Here is a 12,404-nt window from a genome sequence, read left to right as displayed (position 1 = left end):
AATGCAAATGCAAATATCTTGGAGAAAGAAAATTAAAACCCATCGGTGAAGATGAAAGTATCTAAAAAAACCCAGTTTCAGATACAAAGTCAGACAATGGGTTCAAATGGTCATCTGAGTTGTGTATTTCTCTTTCAGAGTTAATGTTACTTCGGCTACCACTCAGTATTCTAAGTTTATGGGATCTTATTGTGACATTGATACTATTTACACAAGTAAATATAAATTGACAGTTACAGTACATTTGTGTGCATTTATATCAACTAACCCATTCTTCCTAATACTTTATTAAAAGGGGGATTTCTAAATGAATTCTGTTTATTCACTATAAGGTTTCCTCTCAGAATCAAAGTGTAGTGTTGTTGAAATATTGCTGAATTAATCTAAATTATCTAAAAATTCTAGCTAAGTTAGTCTGCTGACATTCATCTGAAAAAAACCAAAGTTTCCAGATACACAAAATGTTCATAGATATATTTCCTGCCCAGCAATGCTCCATAGTTATAACATGAACTCTTAAGGAGGTTGATGCACCAAATCTTCTAGTCCAGACAGAAGTACACAGTCCCAAGTATTTTATTAAATGATCAGCTGCATCCAATGAATTACAAAGATTCTGGTGCTAATTTTTTTTTTCTCTTAGTTGGTTTATTAAGTAGAAAGAATTAATATGAACTTCTCAATGGGATATTTCCACAAGGCATGCACTTATTCCTTTTATAAGTACCTAGACATTATTTAAAACATTTATTTCAACCACTGGCTTTTAAGGCATACATTTCCATTCTGCTTTTCTTCTAATTTTCTTCTTTCATCTGCAGGGTTTTAAACAATTTCTAGAGGCAGTAGCAGAGGTTTCTTGTGATGTTAGTGATAGCCTAGAGGGCAGTTTATGGAACAGCAATAGGAGGTACAATCAAAGGTAGAATGATAACTGTTTTAAAATTTAAATTACTTGGTCTTCCAAAGGACAAGCAACAGTCATTTGCTAACCATCAATTATGAGTGCAAGGGTTATTGTGGTGTTTTTTAATTCTGTCCCAAACTCTCTGTGGCGAACAGCTGCCAAAAGGTAGCTATGTAGCTGTTATCCTCTGTGTTTAGTTCTGGTGAAGAAGAGCAATTCCTCAGCAAGCAATGTGCTCACCTAGTGGCAAATGATGAAGTCAGTAATGGGAGAAGAAAAGAGAAACCCTGAACATATGATCAGGCATTATCTGACACTCCCAAGTCATCATGAGTCTGAGCTTACCTTTTGCATGTTCATTTGTTCAGCTGTTGCCATTTGTAGGCTACAACTGCAGGGGTAAATGCACAGGATCCTGAAGCATTCCCCACTCCTCAGAGGGGGAATGTCTGGCCCGTGCCAATCACAGCTGGGCTCCACTCAAGGGGAGTGATGATATCGTGTGAAACAGTGCTTGGCTGTGGGGGCCATCAGAGCCCCGCATGGTGCCCTGTGATCCTGCTAACATTACTCATGTGTGTATAAGCACGTGTGCATGTGGGAGGCAAAAGCTCCTTTCAGTTTAAAGTACTACTTTGGATTGCAGTGTTTTTATAGCAACATATAGAAGGTACCATGCTCAAAGGCTGGCAATCCTCTTGTTCCATATGTTGAGTGTAGAATCCAGTTGCTCATGTGTTACTGTGCACTGTGCATAACCCCTGCTAGAGGCACTGAGTTGCTTTTCTGGTACCTACGTTTTAAAGTAAACAGCAGTGGACTGCTGGTATTCATGCTTGTATTTCCCAGGTAGGCTGCTCCTTTACATGTTGTACGTACACTCCCTCCAATATGGTGTGATTAAGCACAAAAGGAGATGGCACTTCCCCAGTGTTCTTGTTTGGCCAAATTTAGAAATATATCCTTTGAGAGAAGGCAGGTCACCACCCCTCCCCCACCAGGTTCAGGGAAAATAAAGTTTTGCTCAGTTTTCCTTCCCCCTCTCAGGCTCAGTTTAGAGACATAGAAAGGCACAAAAATTAATTTCTGGGCATAGGCAGCAATATGGGATACACATCATAAAGTCACCCCAAGACACCCAGTAACAGTATGAGCAGTGTTGGAGCTGTTGGGTGAAGCTCATTGCTGTCATTACCAGCAGCCACAATTTTCTCACCATGGCACCATTCCCTTGCTGCCGTCCCTGACCTTGGTTGTGAAACCCTCTGCTCCTACCCTCATGTTCTACAGAGCTGCTGGCACAACAGATGCATTACATTACAACTGGTTCCTGCAGCTTCAGTGGAAAAGGACACCTTGGATGTGTTGGCATTGTCAAATAAATTAAATGCTTCTTTGTGAAGTGGTAGATATGTTACTTGATTCCTAGGCTCTCTAGTGAAGCAAACCAAGTTGTTTCCTCCCTCCAAGGTGAACCCAGGTGCAGTTCAGGAGATGGTTCTTCCTGAGGACAAATCATTCCTCAGCCAGGACCGTGCCAGGTTTGGTTTCTTCTGCCCTACACAGTCCTCTACGTCATCCCAACGGGCCGTGTCCTTTGAAACACACCATATGTTCTGATGCCATATCCTTCGTTCCCTTAGCAGCGTGCTGTGTACACACCGTTCTGTGCTGACAGATTGCACGACAGCCTTCCTGTTATTTCAGGTATTCAAACTGAAACATCTTAAAGCACAAACAATTATTTCTAAGAGGCAGAAAGATGGCATGAGCAAGTGGGACTGGACTGCAGGCCATCGTACTTCCAGCCCAACCAAGAAGTTTTTTCACTGCATGGCCTGGGGCACAGGGATGTTTAGCAGAATAGATGTAGTTTTGTCCCTAACTGGCAGATGCAATTAATCTCTCTGCTGCAGGATTTTTACTTGCACAGTGTAGCTCTGTTAGCAGAATGATGTGAAAAAGTGTATCATGTATCAGAGGTGGAATAATAGCCTTACAGTGGGTCCTTTTTTTCAGCTGTCCACATTCCAGTGTAGGTGGCCAGTATTAGAAAGATCTTCTTAGACCTCCTCACCTCCCTTATATCAGTGGGAAGAAGTAGGGCTTGCAATCAAGACCTGAAAGAACAGCTGCTTTAAAGTCATGCTCACACATTATGCCTTTTAATTGCCTGATTTTCACAGAATGGGTTGCTCTTGCGTGTCCACAGGGCATACCAGTGTCACTTTATGGTGCATCATAGTTCCACAGTGCACTCAGAGGGAAAACCACTCATTAAAAAGATGAACAGTGCCTGCTTTTCAGCACCTATTACTATCAAGATGTCTGAAATATGCAATGCACATTCTAAATGGCTACTGACAAAGTACTTTAAAGCACATTGATGTTTTAAATGTATATTTAGACTAATGAACAAGATGTAGCTGAAGATTAACCTTTTGAGTCTATCAAATCAGTGGTATAGCCCTCCCTGCTCCTGAATCCCACTGTTTTCTTTCTTTATGTTTTATCCATACAGTGATACATTAGGGAGATTGTGAGGGTACAGCTCTTCTTGAAGCATCCCAGACTATAGAGGGAAAGAATGGTAATTTACCAGGGTAAAAAAGAACCTGCATAATAAATGACATGAAGGACAGATTATTAAAATTATGATTTTGACCTCGGCAGTGACTTTGCAAGAATGGCATTGTAGACCTCCATATTTAATGTGTCTTCCAGATTTTTCAGCTAAAACTTGCTTAGCTGGAAAGTGGAGAAATCTTACTCTTCTAGACTTGCCTCCTTACTGACACTGCCTCAGCTCTGGTGTCCCAGCTGGGCTCTCTCTGGCATAAGGCACCTTAGCAGTAAGAGCACTTACCACCTACTTCTTACCACCCCTACTTACCACCACCCACCCATGTGTAACCTTCACAATAAGGGCTTATTTTCTGCAATTCCTGTAAAAGCCCACTGCAAGGTAACGCACATGCTCTCACTGCACTCGATGGATGGGCATGAGAACAACAGGTTTTAGTCATGCCTTGAGTGGGACTAGCAGGCTTTGGGAAGGTACGGATAGAAGGGCAGGTGATATTGATGGTAAGGCATGATGTGAGCAATCTGTCTGGGATTTTTCTGTCTACGTGGGAGAGACTGAGGACACAATTTGTCTTGGCACGCAACCCACATGCACCCATTTAGTTAGAACAGAGAACAGAAGTTTGATTGCTTGACACTGAAAATGGAAAGAGAGCCTGTTCAGTCTGAAGTACTGTTGGATGTATCAGTCCAAAGTAAGAGTTCAGTGTCATTTTTTTCTAAACATGAGTCTGGGGGAAGAATTCTTTAGCTCCCCTAATTTCTTTTCCCTCTTGTTGAATGTTCAGTTGTTCTTGTAAATTTCTAGACCCTGCTTACTGATACAGTCACACTTTCCTGTACTGCTGTGTGTTTGTAGAACAGGCCATGTTGGGACTTTCAGGCAACAGGTTCTAAGTCCTTGGATCACCTGTCATAAATTCATGATCACCCACCAAGATAACATGATGTGGAGAACTGGCTAGATCATCAGTGATATTGGAGTTCAGATTATCTGGAGATAAGCCTTGAAAATATGTGACTTGGTTTACTTAGCTTTCTCCTCTACTTGTTGTCTTAATAGCACTTTTCATCGCACCTATCAGGAATATTTTTGATATTCTCAAATGAGGAGGTTATCTGCCCTAGGCCTGCTTAGTAATAGCTGAAAGAGACAGGCATTTTTAACAGACAGACATTTCATGCTTAAATGTAAACATTAAATTTTATATTTTCTTTATCACTGCAGAGAAAAAATAGAAGTGTTTTTAGAATAGGAATCTATTAAAACATGTGCCCCGAGGACTCCCATGCTAAGACTCTCTGTGGTGGATCATCTGTATGTTTTAATTCTCAAAGATACAGAAGGACGAGTCTTGTAACCTATCTGGATCCCTCTGAATATTAGTAAAATAACTCACAATATATGAATAGCTGCTTTAACAGTGTAGTGGTTTGGTCCAAAATACTCATTACTGTTTATCTGCTGTGAGATAAGAATTAGGAGAAATGCAAAGCAGGCACCAAACTTAAAAGACTATAAAGAAGTTTATTACCAGACCTAAAAGAGGAAAAAAGAAAAAATTATACCACCTTCAGAGCTCTCCTCCTCCCCCCACCTTCCTCCCTTCTCCCACAATGGAAAAAGACAACCCTTAAGATGTTCAGTCTGTTTACCACTTCCATAATAACCTTGTTCAGTCCATTTAGAAAGAGAAGTCTCTTCTTGCTCATGCTATGAAAACATTATCACAACGCCCACTTCCAAATATTGCTCAGTCCATTTAGGAAGAGGAGTCTCTCTGCCTGCGTGTGAGTCCTTTCCCCCGACTTGCAGCTTTTCCCGCAACTGCTTTCGAGGATCCATTCTTGAAGTTTTTTGGGGTACAATTTTAAGGTTGAGCCATTCAGAAACAAAAACAGAGGCCCTTCTCCTTCCCTGGGAGCAAAGAGTCTTCATCATCTTCATCGTTAGGACTATCTCTGGGAGCATCTCTAGGGACTGAGGTTTTCTCCTTTCCCATTTGGAGCAAAAGTCCTCATCTGGTCCATCTCTAGGGACTGAGGTTTTCTCCTTTCCCGTTTGGAGCAAAAGTCCTCATCTGGTTAATCTCTCCCTGTCCAAACTTCTCATGAAATTACAGCTGCGTCAGTATCTGCCTATCTCGGCGCAGGTGCTTTTGCTTACGAGTTGAACACTCCACCCCCCATATCTTCATGAAATTACAATGGGATACTCTGATATATCATAGCTTCACAACAGAATTTCAGCTTTAAGCATCTCCTCATTCTCTTCCCTCAGGGTTTCAGCTCTTCACAGCAATAAAAAGGGTTAATCTCACCTCGGCCTTGCAGCTTTGCAGCTGGAATGTTGAATTTTTCTTATCGCAGTGGAGAGGGGGGAGAGCCGAGCCGCTCCGGCTGCCCACGGCAAGGCAGTGGGGGGGGTTCCATGGCTGGAACAGGCCCATCGGCTCCAGGATGGCCGTGGCCCAGCCTGGCCTGGCCCGAGCAGGGCCTGGCCGGGCCCGCTGGCCCCCACACGGGGCCCGCAGCCACCTGTCCCAGCGCCGGAAATGAGAGAGAGCTTGGGGGGGGAGTTTGCCTATTCTTAAATGTGGATCACAGAGGTGGTCACAACTTTAAGTGGCTTAGAGAATTTTCCATATTCAAACTGGCCAGCTGATAGGTTCTATGAGGTCCCAGAGGAAACTGTAAGCACCCCTTAGCAAGGACATCCCTTCCGGGACTGTGCTTGCTAACCTATGACAAACAGTATGGGGTTTTTACATTCGTTGAGGTAATAAAACAGCAACATTATAATTAAGTACCTAAACTCTCATATAAATATATATGTGATGTTCTTATCCTTTTTTTTTTTTAAAGCAGGGAACAGGAGGGGCTTCAGTAGCATTGCATTTACTGGATATTTGGGAGATACATTTACAATATTGGTGTAATATTACAATATTTCCAGTCTCTCAGATCCTTAATGAATAGTTTTCCTCTATGCAAATTTTTCTCCTAACCACTTTCCTAATAAAATGCAGAAGATATATGGGGTTTGTTTTCAATCCCATTTGTGTTACCTCACTTGCATCTTTATAAGAACCAAAACAAGCTACAGAGAAAGGGGCCTCAGAGAATGTAAATTTCATTGCAAAAAATCCTATTGCAAACACTGTCAGTGAAAAATTTGTTAACTACTTAAAAATTGAAACAAAAAATCAATATGAAATTTGGATCTTCCAAATTCTTCTCTTGCATTTTTGAAAAATTGTAGAATCTGAAATTGCACTAAAGTTTTGTAATACAGTCATACCAATACATCTTAATTCCACAAAATACACTTTTTTTTTTAACTTGCACATGTTGTTTACTGATAAGTTTAATTTAATTTCTAGATAAATGTCTTATTTCAAGCTAGAAATATTAGGCATTTTTGTTCCTGATACAAATGATCATTTACTTTACCAGAAATTGGTGTTTCTCATCTAGTCTCCTATCTTGTGCAAATCTGTGTGAAGTTACTTACAATCTTCCATACTTCATTAACTGAAATGATTACCTGAAGGCGTCAACTATTTAGTCAACTTTCTCTTGCAGTACACAAATGAATAGATCTACTTAGCATATTGACGTTAGCTGTCTCTTTCAGAAGAACAGTCTTTATTATATACCACAGGATATACCATAGGATTTTAATTTTATTTTATTTACTTGATAAGTGACTCTCGCACAAGATTACGATTTTTAATACTCTTTTGTATGCTAGGCCATATTTTGTTTGCATCCTTTTCTAAAAAGAAGCAGGCACTCTACTGTTGACTCTGTAGTCTGCAGTACTGTATATACTCACTGCAGAGGGAAAAGAAATTTTTCCTTGTGCTGAACAGATAGGCAAAACGGACTTTCAATGAAACAGGGTCCTTAACCCATGATATTTGCATGAGTTGAGAAATGTGTTTTTGGTTTAGTTTGATTTTAGGTTTTTTTGCAACTGTAAGCTCAAGTACTGCTCTGATATGTCCCGATGTCCTGTCTCAGGAACTGTGGACACTTCTCCCTTCTAATGATGCTGCGCTTATATTTATTCCGTGATTTGTGGCTTCATGGCATAACTGAATCTGTAGTGAATAGTCTTTTTAGAGAGCTATCCAAGTATCTGATCTGCACTCAGTGATTTGCTGCACTTAAGATTCTCCCTAGGGATTTCGGTTTCCAAGGATCAGTTCCTGAAAAATGTCTTTAAGTGAGCATACAACTCCTCTCCCACTGTTGAAGACTGACAGGAAAAGAAAAAGCCACTGTGCTTGTTAACCATCTCCTTTAGATAAGTATTTATTCATTTGAATGTCATTTACTGTATTTTCCCAGGTGCATTTAAAAAACTCTCAAACTTACTTTGCCATTAGTTTCCTCTTATTGTTTGTCTTATTAAATACAGTAATCTGTGATGTCCTTCTTCTGTGATCTCTGCTGCTCTTGATGAATCCATAGGTCTTCACAGTTTTACTTTCTCCTTCCTACTCCGGGGCTCATTAAGAATTTCAGTCTGCACAGTGATTTTAAGGTGAAGGAGATAGGAAGAGAGGCCAGTTGTTCCAGTGCTCAGCAGCAAACTATTAAGGGAGGAACAGAGTAAGCCAAAAGCAAGTGCAGTAATTGCTGTCATCATATTTCCATCTTTCACTTTTTAAATCATCAGTTCATTTCAGATATAATTTCCTCTCATTGGAACAGTGCTTTCTCTTACAATGGGAGCAACTCTGGATGTATATGGAGTTTGTTATTAGCTTCCTAATGGTCACTCAAAAGCAGGCATCATCAGAGATCTTTAGATGGAAATTGCAAGCCTGTTGCCCAAATGTTACGAAACTAATGTGTGGGTTTTTTTACTCAGAGCTCCATCTTTTTAGTTTACATTTTCTATTTAATGTGTCCTAGCTGGGATGGATGAAGGAGGGGAACTGTATGAAAAATAATTGGACAGTTTAATGTCTTGAGCAGTTATTTCTTTCTTTACCTCATGCCAGTATATGACTGAACTGATCTGAGTCATGGCATTTGCATGTGTTGAATCGATGGAAGTAGTGTAGGTTGCAGTAGGGTGCACCGGGAGAAGAACCTTAAAACCCACCTGGGATCCCACAGGAATGTATCATATGTAGGGGGAAGAGGCAGTAGGCTGAGCCTTTCCTACCAACTCTGGTTCAATCTCGTTTTGGGCTTGAATTAGTCAGTAATGGGGCTCCCGTGCCTACGCCTTGCTCTTTTCCGCTCGGTAAGAGAACTTCTGGCAGAGCTGCTGCTGACAGGGGCCTTTGTTCTGCTGTCACTGAGATTGAAACCTGCCCATAAACGTGACAAATGTCTCCCAGGCGTCATTCCCCTGGCTTCAATAGAGTTACACAAGGGATGATTTTGGACATTTTCAGCAGTACTTTGTGATTTTAGTACCTGTATGCATACAGTTTGGAGCACGTATTTAATCTGCACAATCAATTTGATAGGTGTCCCAGAAAGATAAGTCACCTTTTGTCAGAATTATTGCTCTGTATGTTCCACAGTTAAGAGACTATTAAATCATTTTCTCTAAAAGCTTCACATTCTCCAACTTTGAGACTTTGCTCTTTCAAGGAAATATAATGTCTAGTCCAGTATATTGTAATTTTTTTTCCTCTTATTTTTTAATAAATTCTTGAGGAACTAAGTAATTAATAATGCTGTAGTTGGTTTAGGACCTAAGGCAAATACATTAGGCCAAAGTCCAGAAATGCGAAAGTTCTTTTTTTCTTGGGGTGCTGTATTTCAGGGTATTTGTTCTACTGTTGTCTGATATCCACCAGCCTTGTGACTAAAACCAGCTGCTATATCAAGTCCTCTGTATGTGACCAGAGCCTGGAGTGAACTATAAATTAAGCAATTAAATGGGTGTTGAGAGTTCCTGTGACTGAGCTTCCTCCTTGCCCTCTCGTAGTTTGCAATATAAATGTACTCAATTATTCAATCACAAAAGCTTTTAAGCTCTGTCTGGATACAGTCTGCATTTTTAGGTCTATGAAGCCAAGTCTCAGGTTCAGAAATCCTTTCAGCATCCCCTTCTATCATTGAGTAGCACTGCCTCAGCTCTGAAAAGTAATTTCTGATGCTTCTTGGTCCACCTAGGGGTTGCAGCCAGACTTTTGACGCTCTGGAAATTCAGTCTGATTTATGAATGTAAAGATGATAGGCAGTAAAACAAGGCTCAGCAAAGGCTTATTCACTGGTACTTTGCCCTTAAAACATACAGACATTTTGTAGTATCCCATATCCTCCTGTTGCTGGCCCTTCAGTGAGTGTGGTGATTGGAGTTTGGGTATAGGAGACCCCTACCAGTCCTTGCTTCCATTGACAGCTGTTGGGCAGCCACGGCTGCTTGGACTTGCCTTTACAGAAGATATCTTTCTTTATAGCCAGCAACTTTAAATTTGAGAATGCTCCAAGCAGGTCTATTCATAGTATTCCCCACACAGCCATCTATTCAGCAGATGCTTTTTTGTTGTGGGGATTTTTTAAAGTTTTTCCTTTTTCCCAAGAGAGTTTTAGTAGGGAAAGAGCAGTAGTAGCTTTTAGGCTATTCTGTAGCCTTTCCATAAGCAACCAGTGTGATTTCCAGGGTGGAGAAAGTGCTTAATATGTTTTTTCAGGGTTGTATAGGCCTGTAGAGTCACAATGTGCCAACAGTCCCGAAGTAAGGTGCAACACATATGAGGAGATCTGTTCTGTAACACTTGTTTCCCTTCCAATTGGTATTAGAGCCGCTAAATCACTCTGGGCTGGCTGAAAAGTGAATGTACTTCATCACGGTACAGGTTGTGACAAGTCAAAAAATTTATATTTTATTTTGCTTTTAGTGAATTTTTGTTGGAAAACTGCAAAGGAATGGTCCTAGAAACATGACGAAGAACTTAATGCACCATATGCATAAGAAGAAGGCAAAGCTGCTGGAGCAGAAGTAAAGCTTTTGTGACCATTAGCAGCAGCAATGCTGACTATTCATTAGGATTCTCCAGCTCACTGGTACACTGCATGGGAACAGTTTATTTTGTATTCTGGGTTTAATTACCGCATTAGACCTTAGACCTCTCAGCAAATGAAAGCTTCCTGCCATTCTGACAGCTTATTTGATAGCGATGATTGTTAACCTTGAAGGCACCTTAAATGACATTTGAATAGTGTTTATGGATTTATGCTGCTCTTTGTGCTGTTTTGCTCGCTCTCCATTAAACCAAACGAGACACCTCCAGAAGGCTGTATTGATTCTTGACCACAGATCCTGGCTCTGCAGGATACCAGTCTATTCTTCAGAAAGGTCGTGCTCTCTCAGAAGTCTTTTTTTTGCAGAAAATACACACTGCAGTGCAGCCAAGAGCTATGCAGATGACCACATAACCGAGCTTTAATGAAGGTTACTGTCCTTCCGCTCCTACTAAATCAATAGTGCAACACCTTTTAAAAAATATATGCCTACAGGATTTTTTCAAATTCAGCTTTATTAGTCTAACACATAGCAGACATATTAAACCTGTTGTCATTTTGTCCATGCTTCAGTGAGTTCTACCTGAATTTTAGGAATAGAAACGTCTCACTTGATTTAATGCTTTTTTTTCTGTTGCCCTTTACCTCTGCCTGGAAACACTTCCTCCTATGTCTGTAACTTTTTCCTGTTTATGTTCTATTTCTTTGCCCTTAAAAATACTGGGAGAAGCCAGTATTCTGATCACTTTTGACTCACCTTAAAAAGGAGAAGTGTACTTTTTAAAATTCTTTTGTACTTTGGAGAGGTTTGAAGGCTTTTCTGCATTAAATGTACTCTATAGACATTTGCATCTAGACTTTCTTTACAATTAGAAGGAACTCCATGTTCAAGTCAGTGGTTTGTGGAACATATTTTACCATACAGCAATATATAAAAGCAAACAAGGCAGAAGAAAACAGACAATCATAGTAATGATAACTACCTTCGTGGATATTTTTTTCATTTGTTTCTCTGTATTCACACTACAGGCATTTCAGCTTTGTAGCCTCAGCTTTTTCCTCCTGTAAGAGGCACTGCATCACCCATTCAGATAGCTCCTAATGTATCCCATCCAGGATAAACTCATCCTCTCATTTGCACAAAGACATGACTTTGAATTCCACTGTAAACTGTCCAGACACTTCTGATGGACATTTCAAAAGACAAGTGCATTTTTGGCTTTCTAGGCTATACTTACCAGTCAAGAAAATGATTTCTTCATTTGAACAGCACAGATTCTGCTGCAGGTGTCTAGATAGGTGTCAAATGCTGTGTCCGGTTCTGGGCCACTCACTACAAGAAGAACTTTGAGGTGCTGGAGTGAGTCCAGAGTAGGGCAGTGAAGCTGGTGAAGGGTCTGGAGGGTAAGTCCTGTGAGGAGTGACTGAGGGAGCTGGGGTTGTTCAGCCTGGAGAAAAGGAGGCTCAGGGGAGACCTCATCACATTATAAAACTGCCTGAAAGGAGGCTGTAGCCAGGTGAGGGTCAGCCTCTTCTCCCAGGCAGTCAGTGACAGGACGAGAGGATATAGACTCAAGCTGTGCTAGGGGAGGGTTATGTAGGACATCAGGAAGAATTTCTTCACAGAAAGGGCATTGGAATGGGCTGCCCAGGGAGGTGATAGAGTCATCGTCCTTGGAGGTGTTCAAGAAATGACTGGACATGGCACTTAATGCCATGGTCTTGTTGACAAGGTGGTGTTCACAGGTTGGACTTGATAATCTCAGAGTTCTTTTCCAACCTAATTGATTCCGTGATTCTGTGAATCTGTGATAATAGCATTTGCCGAATTATTTTATAATCCCATTGCAGTACACTAACATAACCTTTCAATATTCTGTCAAAACCAAATTTAGTTTTCAAAAGAACGTAC

General features: G+C 40.7%; 1 protein-coding gene across 1 annotated transcript in view; it reads left to right on the top strand.

Annotated features, from left to right (window-relative positions):
• The window catches only part of GPC6 (glypican 6), a 751,944-nt gene that overhangs the window by 111,080 nt on the left and 628,460 nt on the right, over positions 1-12,404 (top strand). The gene's annotated exons all lie outside the window — the stretch shown is intronic.

This window comes from Corvus kubaryi, unplaced genomic scaffold, assembly GCF_017639235.1.
Source record: "Corvus kubaryi isolate FWS band 111438036 unplaced genomic scaffold, C.kubaryi_AGA036_p1.0 133, whole genome shotgun sequence".
NCBI lineage: Eukaryota > Metazoa > Chordata > Aves > Passeriformes > Corvidae > Corvus > Corvus kubaryi.
Note: the sequence above shows the minus strand (reverse complement) of the source record. Positions and strands in the feature narration are given on the sequence as shown.